Here is a 10,461-nt window from a genome sequence, read left to right as displayed (position 1 = left end):
GCTGCAGGTCGATGTTGTGTAACTTCATGTTCAGCCAAGGGGGGCCGGGCTGAGGGCACATCTCTGGAAAACAATGTCCTCATCTCCTCCAGCAAACCAGAAGAGAGGGTCTTAATCTGTTCTCTAATCTCTTTTCTCATTTCCCCCAACAGTTCACTTCGCAGTTCAGCCTGCAGCCTCTCTTTTTGGCCCAACTCTACAGCAGCAGTGTTTCTGAGGGGCTGGGCTGTGACTCTTTGTGCCACACTACAGACCTCACCATGCTCCAGTTCTTGTTCGAGGGCTTGGGCCTCCTTGCAGGCATCTGCGAAGGTCATGTGGTCATTGTGCCGCAGCTGTCGGCTCAGTTCTTGTTTTATTGGCCCAGGGTGCAGACCCACCATCAGCTGATCAAGAAGGAGATCATCACCATCATTTGTTTCAGCGTCCTGTTCCTGCCATTTAGAAAACATTTCTCTTAATTTTAATATAAATGCAGTCACACTCTCTTCAGGCTTCTTTTGGCATTTAAAAAATTTGCCCTCAGCTGTGCTTTGGTGGCTGGTATTGCATAAAGTCTTTGTAAAATGTCCAATACTTTGGCCCCAGTGTCTCTATCTCTTTGTGAAATAAGGAGCAGCTCACATTTAGCTTCCCCTTCCAAGGCCCCACGAACAAAGTCAGCCTGCTGTTGTTAGCTCAACCCTTGTGCTTGCAACATAGCTTCTGCCTGAGCCCTCCATTCCACAAACTTTGATTTATCACCATTAAAATTAGGCACCCATGGTGCCCCCATAAACCACGGCATAATAAACTGTGCAGTAATATGTGGGGTTGTACTACTTTGAGCTGTATCTATTTTGTTAATTGGTATGTCACAGTGGAACTGGTGAATCCTGCCCAAAACGCCAAATGTGAACTGAGCACGCCACCAATTGCTTTTTCCACTGTGACAAACCAGACTAACAGAATGGTAGTGTTAAAAAGAATTTATTAAAACAACCATAAAGGGTCTCAATAAAAAGTGAACAAGTTTAAAACTATAAAAAGGTCAATTAAAAATGGTTCTAAATATAAAAATACTCAGTCTCAGTCCGGAGGCTGTCGGTGCTTTCCGGTCAGTCTCAGCCACTGCACAGTCCTACGGTGGTGGCAGTAGGTCCAAACGGCACTGGGGGTTAATCCTGTCAGAGTGTTTTCAGAGGAGGAGGCATGTCTGGGGTCCCTGTCGGATCATTGACGCTCCAGGGTGGCCGGCCACTTCCTCGTCCGTGCCGGAGTGGTGTAGCTGCAGGGACAAAGTACAGGTCTTGGCAGAAGCTGCACACAGAACACACTGCATGAAAAACCAGATTATCGACCCTGTAAACACCTGCCAACTTCAAAGATTCCCGGTAATTATCGTGAATTTACAGAGAAGTTCAGCTGTGCCGGAAACTGCCGCAAACGGAGCCAACGGGGGAGGGGGGGCGGGGCGGGGCGGGTGTGGGGGCGAGCGGGTGCGGGGGTTAACACCTCACGGAGGTGTGAACGACCCTAATTTACATTTGAATGTCACTGGTGCCTGCCATGTCCGACCACAGAGACACCCTTTGGATGTCTTTTTTTTTTTTTCTTTTTTTGTTTTTATAGCATCCCATTGGCTGTTACCACAAAGGACAGCTCACATGTGATTGGTCATCTGTGTGGCATTATAATATGCCCCACCCATTAAAAATATTATTATTATTGTTTTTATTATTATTATTATTATCATTATTATTATGTTTATTATTCAGATATTTATTTACATATTTATTTATTGTTGCAGGGTAATAATTCACATTCTGAAAACATTACCACCAATATCAATTAAGAAAGAACACGACTGCCAAGATCATGTTAAAAAATAAAGACAAGCTTTAATAAAATGCAGAATGCAAAAAGCACACTTACATATTTAAGAAAACAGTGCCAACACTTTCAAATTAAAACAAACTTAGAACTTCCACAGTCAGTCCCAGTCAGATGTGCTGTCCTCACAACATGTGACTGTGCAGCTACAGCCACAAACAACAACAGAGTCCAAACAAGGCTTTCTGTTCTGAGTTGGAGGTTCTCCTTTACTTGACTTTTTCTGTAACGTTTTTGTAGCTGCAACATATAAAATACATCCATCTTAAATTAGTAACAGACAGTTATTATTAATTACGCTACACATGTAATGCACTCACACTGCTAGCTTGAACAGCATAAACATTAGCTTCATTACACGTTCAATTCAATTCAATTCAATTCAACTTTATTTGTATAGCCCAATATCACAACAAGGTTATCTCAAAGGGCTTTACAGAGTCAGTTAGAGTAAACAACAGTCAAATGAACAGCAAGAAAATGAGTAGTGTCCAGGGCATCCCCCGTCCTTAGACCCTCCTTCTCGGCAAGGAAAAACTCAAAACCCAGTGGGAAAAGGGAGAAACCTCGGGGAGAACCACAGTGAAGGAGAGATCCACTCCCATGGACGGACAGGCTATAGATGCACCAGGACTGATGGACGTCCATTTGCAGATGTAGTTCTAGTCTACAAGGATGCAGTAGGGTGGACACATGGGGGGTCCATCCCGCTGGATGAGACAGGCAGGGGCGAGGAGGCCCATCCACAGTGGTGAGGCCGAGGACGTCCATCCAGACAGGTGGGGGAGGGGGTCAGGACACAGGACAGGGCAGGACACAGATGGGTCAGCGCAGATCCTGCCATCATTGGCTCCCAAGTGGTTACAACTGAAAAAGTAGCCACTCCCCCGGAGGGGAGTGGGGAAAGGGGACATCGGGTGAATAGCACTGCACAAACTAAGTTGGCTAAATATTAAAAATATAAGTGCAGACCAGAATGGTACGTAGAACCAGAAACAGGAGATAGGACTCAGTGCCTGTACTTCCCCCAGCATTCTTGCTCCTAGGGCAGCTTAGACTGAACTGTGGGTTTAGTCTGGTTTGAACTAGCCTGACCATAAGCTTTTTCAAATAGGAATGTTTTTAGCCTGACCTTAAATGTAGAGACTGTGTCGGCCTCTTTAATGTTAACTGGAAGCTGATTCCATAAAACAGGAGCTTGGTAACTAAAGGCTCTAGCTCCTACTGTACTTTTACAGACCCTGGGAACTACCAGTAGACCTGCATTCTGAGAACGAAGGGTTCTGTTGGGATGGTACGGCACCAGAGCATCTCTGAGATAAGAGGGGCCCATACCATTAATGGTCTTGTATGTGAGGAGGAGGATTTTGAATCTAATTCTAAACTCAATTGGAAGCCAGTGAAGGGCTTGGAGCACAGGGGTGATGTGTTCTCTTCTATTTGTTCCTGTTAGTAGTCTCGCTGCCGCGTTCTGAACCAGTTGATAACTTTTTAGAGAGCTTTTAGGACATGCTACGAGAAGGGAGTTGCAGTGATCTAATCTAGATGTAACAAACGCATGAACTAATTTTTCTGCATCATTTTTAGAAAGAATATTTCTAATTTTGGCTATGTTGCGCAGGTGGAAGAAGGCGGTTCTGCAGGCTTGGTTAATATGTGGTTTAAATGATAGATCTGGGTCAAATAGAACTCCTAGGTTTCTAACTGTGGTGCTAGAGGCTACACTCACATTGTCCAGAGTGACTATCTGGTCAGATAGGGAGTCTCTTGCATTTTTAGGGCCTATTATAATGACCTCTGTTTTTTCAGGGTTAAGTAAAAGATAATTAGCGCTCATCCAGGTTTTAATGTCACGGACACAGGAACTTAGTTTATCTACTTGTCTGGTCTGATCAGGTTTAATCGATAAATACAGTTGTGTATCATCTGCGTAACAGTGAAACTTAATGCCATGTTTTCTAATAATGTTACCTAAAGGCAGCATGTATAGTGTAAACAAAATGGGCCCGAGGACCGACCCTTGTGGCACGCCGCAACTAACTCTGGAATATGTTGATGATTGTTGGTTTACATTAACAAACTGGTACCTATTAGATAAATAGGATTTAAACCAGCAGAGGGCTGCTCCTCTAATGCCTCTGTCCCATTCTAATCTCTGCAGTAAGATACTGTGGTCGATAGTGTCAAAAGCTGCACTCAGGTCCAATAAGACCAGGATCGAGACCAAACCATCGTCAGCAGCTAATAACAAGTCATTGGTTACTTTGACTAATGCGGTTTCAGTGCTATGATGAGCACGAAAGCCAGACTGGAAGTGTTCAAATAAACTATTGTCCTGTAAATGCTGACACAGCTGTTTAACTACCACCCTTTCAAGAACTTTTGAGAGGAAGGGTAAATTAGATATAGGTCTGTAACTGACCAGGAGGTCAGGATCTAGAGTAGGTTTTTTCAGAAGTGGTTTAATAACTGCAAATTTAAAAGATTGTGGCACGTAGCCAGTAACTAGTGAGGTATTAATTATAGTTAGAATTGTGTCAATAGTTAGGGGCAGAGTCTGTTTAAAAAGTTTGGTTGGGATCGGGTCTAAGAGGCAGGTCGATGGTTTGGAGGACATAATGATAGATGCTACATCAGCTCCATCTACAGTAGTGAAATTATCTAACATTGTAGGGGGGTTTAGAAGAGATTCTTGGTTAGTAGCCTGTGCTTTGTCAGACCTAATATTTGGAAGTAGTTCATCTATTTTGTTCCTAATAGTTGAGATTTTATCGTTAAAGAATTGTAGGAAGTCATCACAGCTGAGAGTAAGTGGGATAGAGGGTTCTACTGAACTGTGACTGTTTGTCAGCCTGGCAACAGTGCTGAACAGGAATCTAGGGTTATTCTTGTTTTTCTCGATTAAGGATGAGTAGTAACTAGTTTTAGCCTTACGCAGGGCCTGCTTATAGGCCAATAAGCTGTTTTTCCAGGCACTAAAAGAATGCTCTGAGCTGGAACGGCGCCATAGCCTCTCTAATTTACGTGCTGCTTGTTTAAAGGAACGTGTTTCGGCATTATACCAAGGAGAAGCTGGCCTTGGCTTAACAATCCTCGGCTTGAGGGGGGCAACTACATCCAGAGCAGTCTGTAGTGTGAGCATGGCACTATCAACAAACTCATCACATGCAGCAGGACTAGACATGTTCTCTACATAATCAGACAACAGGGAAGGAAATATTGGCTGAATTATCTCTCTATACCTTGAGACAGAATGATCACATAACGTCCTTTTCATCTGAGCTTTAATCACAGGTGTAGACTTATCCTCAAGCACAAACTGAAAGGTAATTAAAAAGTGGTCTGAGAGTAAGGGGTTATGGGGGAGGACAACAAGGTCACTAATCTCAATACCATATGTTAAGATCAGATCCAGGGTGTGCTTGTGACGGTGAGTTGGTTTATTTACATTTTGAACAAAGCCAATCCCATCTAATAGGCCACTAAAAGCTCCACTAAAAGAGTCATTGTCATTATCAACATGAATGTTAAAGTCCCCAACTATTAAAATCCTATCCCAGTTTAACACTACAGTGGATAAAAAGTCAGAGAATTCTGATAAAAACTGTGAGTAAGGACCAGGAGGGCGATAGACCACTACAAATAGAACTGTTTTTTTGTTTTTCCAATTGGGATCAGTAATTGACAGAAATAAACTTTCAAAGGATTGATAAGTGTGATTAGTTTTAGGGTTCAGACCTAAACTAGAGTGTGAAATTACTGCCACTCCTCCACCTCGACCAGTGCTTCTAGCTGTGTGAAAGTTCACATGACTTGGTGGCGTGGATTCATTTAGTCTCACATATTCGTTTTGCTGAAGCCAGGTTTCTGTCAGAGCCAAAATATCAATTTTATGGTCACCAATTAAGTCATTTAATAACAGAGATTTGGATGAAATAGACCTAATGTTTAGTAATCCACATTTAATATGTTTATTAGATGTCCTTTTAATTTGACTTTTAATTTGACTGCAATCCGGAACTATTTGTATTAAATTATTTGGTCTCACTCCTAAAGTCTCTATAGGGTTAGGTTTTTGAGTCTCTACTACACGAGGAACAGACACAGTCTCTATCTTCTTTCCTAAACACTGGATGTGTGACAGCTCGGGAGGAAGTGAGTGATTAACAGAGAAGTGTTTTACACTACAACAGAACTTCACAGAACAGTTTCAGTCAATCAACATCTAGAACCTAATGTTGTTTTCGGATATATACACTTACAAAGAAGAAAATTTTCCAAGGCACACAGTAGTAGAGCACACTTAGCGAACATGAGTTTTTCTGAACTTTAACTGCAGAGAAAATAGCGAACGGGAAATATACGTCAAAGATCATCTCTAGCAAAAGAGCACTCACTCTGTATACAACCTTAGCGCACAGCGAACACAAAGATCCTTAAGGAGGTGACATCTCACTCCTATCAATTCCTAAGCCAACTGCATTTTAACAGATTTTAACCGTTTTATCTATTATCAACTTATTGTAACTTATGAAAGTAATTTAAACAACTTATGAAACAAGTTTGATCTTTGACGTAAAAACATCACATCAGACAAGTGTTGGTGCCATCTTCTCTGAGGGTGGTCCAGTCCAGTGTCTGTGGTGGGTAGAACATGTGTTGGTTCTGCTGTAGTGTCTGTGGTGGGTAGAACATGTGTTGGTTCTGCTGTAGTGTGTGTGGTGGTAGAACACGTGTTGGTTCTGCTGTAATGTGTGTTGGAGTGCAGCTCAAAGGTTAGAGAGCTCCAGACTCTGGAAGGATGGACGCCTTACAGTCAACCCAGATGTCCCATCAGCAGTGCCATCTTCTTCATCAGACGTCATATCCATTGTGATCCCCCTCCATAAATCTCCTCCTTGTTGTCCAGTTCACCCTCTTTTGCCTCCAGCTGCTGAAAAGACAGAAGTACCATCAGTGCTGCACTGTGAAGCTAACAGAGTAGTAGAATGTGGTGTTTGTGTCAGATTCAGATTAAACACAGATTCTTATAAATCTTACCGTCTTTCTTCTCTGCTGTGGGCTGAAATATTCATGGCTTCTGCCTGGACTGTTAGATCTGGTTGGCTGTATGTGTAGTTCCATCAGACTGTTTCTTTATATCTTACAGGCCACTGGAATTAAAATATACAAGTTAGGAAGAGTAAAAAAAAAATAGATGCATAGGATTATAACAATAGAGAAACAAAACACAACAAACTATTAAAGTTACTTAATCAACAGGACTCCACTTTCTACTCCATTCAAGCCTGGACTTGCAGCTGGAGCTGCCATCAAATGAGAAGTCACTGCCTCATTGTGGGGTGAGCTCAGTCTGAAAACCAAATAGAAATAGTTCAGAAAAAGCATAAATTAAAGGCATACATTTACTTCTATAGAGCAGAATGGATCCAGACTCTTTAAAATCTGACCCTTGCTCTGGTTCATACCATCTGTTGTTTCCTTCACTGTTTTGCAGACGGCGCAAACCTTACTCAAAAAATACAAGACTAAGTCACTTTGAGGAACAAACACCTCCAGGTTCAAGCAGGTCAATGTGACAGATTCATTACTTTAATCAGTTCCACAAATCAAACCACACTATCATACACTGTGCAATTAACTAAGAAAGTCACGCTAAGATAAAATTCCCACCCAAATAGCACACATGTAATTATTAATTGAATATATACTTACCACAATTTTTGGATTGTGCACAGGCCTTTTTCTGGTTCTTGTCCACAGTCTGGTCGGTCATCCAGCAGTGTCTGCCTGGTTCAAGTCAGTGAGTTGTTGTCTCACCTCCACTGTAAACTGCTGTGTCATGTACGACTCCATTTGCATTTGTATACCTCACAGCAAGACCATTTACATACGAAAACCTCACATAGCCCAAGGGGCTGGGGAGGGGTTATTGCCAAGGCTCTCTAACCAGAGGGGGGGAATTCACGACAATTCCCGGCAGTTAGAGAGAATTTTCAGTGGTGACTTCAAATTCCCACCAGTAAGCGTTAATTTGAAGTTCCACAGCAATTTACAGGGACGTTAACTGACGAAAACCCCACTTTTCATGCACTGACATTCACCACACATGCACATCACAGGAGGAGCTACATTCCTTTACTTAGCTCATTGGGTTGCGTTGTATAGTCTCGTCCGGTCTCCTCGCCTGCTCGTACGGATCCGCTGGGTCCCAGGAGCCAGTAACCTCACGGCAGATGATTTACAATTGACGGGTGCACAGCACTAGCACACACTTCCAGAAAAACACAGCAGGGCACATTTCTTCACTTAGCTCAAGCAGTTGGTCCCCCTCCAACGTCATCCTTTTTCTGACAGATGCCCACTCGTCTGTTCAGTCCATTTCCCATGCCTTAGTCGATCCACTGTGACCCGTGTTGATCCTCTGTCAACTCCAGTCCCCTGGGACACTCCCCTTTTGCTCCACTCAGTCCCCTATTTATACACCTGTGCCAATCATCATTGTCAAATCCGAGTAGGAAGAGTGTCGGCGGGTAGATTGGCTTCAGGTGTTCTCCATTAATACAGCCCAACAAAGTCACACAAGCATGCAGGATAATTAGGGCAAAGGTGAACAACAGAAATCTGCACAGCAAACTGAAACTGCAGTACACAACACAACAAACCACTCATGTTAGTAACAAATAAATCAGGGCAATATTTTAGGAGACCCACTATAATATGCACTCCCATTTGACATCTGCTTGGAGAGTTGCTGATAAACTTGCTTGTTGTCTCGTCAAGCTCATGCTTAATTTTTACATCTGAATCTCCTCGACCGACCACGGTGTAAGTTTGCGGGCTGTCATCATGTGGATTAACCTACCGCTACATTTACTTGTCAACTTCTGCATCTGTTTTTTGTAAAACAGCGGGTCACAGAGACCAATCAGTGGTCTTCAGTGTTTATATGTCACGTTTTAGTATCTGTTCCCCAGTCTTGAAACCTCAGCAGAGGTGATACCAAAAAACTAGTACCGGGTACCAGATTCCAGGTCCTTTTTTTTGTAATGGAAACACAAAATGCCAAATCAAGTTGAGTCAAGCTTAGCCGGTAATGCACAAGCCTACAGCAGCAGAACTAAGAGCAACCTGAGCAGTCCTAACTATAAGCTTCATCAAAAAGGAAAGTTTTAAGCCTACTCTTAATCACAGAGAGGGTGTCTGCCTCCTGGACTACGGCAGGGAGGTGGTTCCACAATAGAGGAACTATATAGCTGAAGGCTATATGTTTATGTGAATTTGTATATGTGAACTTTCCAACAAGAGGAAGCCACCAATTGAACCAAGTTGACACAAACTGCAAGGGAGCATACAAGGCTTCTCCCCTCCCCCACCTGGGACTCTCTAGCCCCTTTTACACAGTACTTCTGTTACAGGAATATTTGGCCAGAATATTATTCCAGAACAGCGTCTGTGTAAACAAAATGGTGGGATCATTTGGTCCCACCTTTATCGTGGCTTTGTAACGCCTCTGCAGGTAGTAACAGAGCCAAGATAAAGGTGTAAAGTGTTGATGACAGCGACCCTCGCGCCAGACAGATAGCAGGAGCATATGAAGGCACTGGCATAGCTTCATGCCACTGGTGCCACCGTGGCTACATGCCAGGGTGCTGCGGATTCGTGCCACAGGTGCAACGGGTGCTTCATGCCAGGGTGCTGGTGACATTGCAGGCCTAGCAACAGCCAGAGGCAACCTGTCCTGTGGAATCGAATCAAAATGACAGTACAGCAATAAAATATTCAGACACTTCAGCAACACCAGAAATGCACAGTCTCTCTGGTGTGGTATTCAGACTCTCACAGACTACAAACCCTCACTATAAACTTGTGAGAGTGACATCTCATTGGTTAACAGCCTCAACAATTTCTTCAGCTGCTTTGAAGCACAAAACAACACACCTGCTCAGAAGACCACTCCTCCCTCAGATGAGCTGATCGTGTGACTGGCTCCAGCCAGTCTGAAGAGGACCCTCTCCAGGATCAACCCACACAAGGCCGCTGGACCAGACAACATACCCGGTCATGTTCTGAAGGTGTCTGCCGAGGAGCTCAAGGATGTCCTCACTGACATCTTTAACCTGTCCCTGAGTCAAGCTGTTGTCCCCTTGGGTTTCAAAGTGGCAACAGTAGTACCAGTCCCAAAGAAGCCTCAACCATCCACCCTCAGTGACTATCGGCCTGTAGCACTCACCTCCATTATCATGAAGTGCGTCAAGTGGATGGTCATGCAGTATATTAAGTCCATCCTCCCTTTCATCCATGACCCATTCCAGTTTGCATACAGGCCAAACAGATCCATAGAAGATGCTATCTCTGCTACTCTTCACACAGCCACAGGGGTCCCTCAGGGATATGTGCTCAGCCCACTGCTCAGCTCTTCACTCTGCTGACCCACGATTGTGTACCAACTCACAACACCAATCACAAGTTTGTGGACGATACGACTGTGGTGGGCTTCATCACCAACAACGATGATGCCAACTACAAGAATGAGGTGAGTCAACTGGCCCAGTGCCGTAAGGACAATGATCTCTTCCTGAACATGGG

The 10,461-nt window shown here is 43.6% G+C and overlaps 1 long non-coding RNA gene across 1 annotated transcript; it reads right to left on the bottom strand.

The window, feature by feature from the left end:
- Positions 1 to 6,972: 6,972 nt before the first annotated feature.
- LOC115430793 (uncharacterized) lies at positions 6,973 to 7,377 on the bottom strand. The gene is made up of 3 exons (XR_003936991.1): positions 7,323 to 7,377; positions 7,124 to 7,225; positions 6,973 to 7,025 (listed from the first exon to the last, which is right to left on the bottom strand). It is a non-coding gene; the product is annotated as an uncharacterized LOC115430793 (long non-coding RNA).
- Positions 7,378 to 10,461: the final 3,084 nt, after the last annotated feature.

This window comes from Sphaeramia orbicularis, chromosome 1, assembly GCF_902148855.1.
Source record: "Sphaeramia orbicularis chromosome 1, fSphaOr1.1, whole genome shotgun sequence".
NCBI lineage: Eukaryota > Metazoa > Chordata > Actinopteri > Kurtiformes > Apogonidae > Sphaeramia > Sphaeramia orbicularis.
Note: the sequence above shows the minus strand (reverse complement) of the source record. Positions and strands in the feature narration are given on the sequence as shown.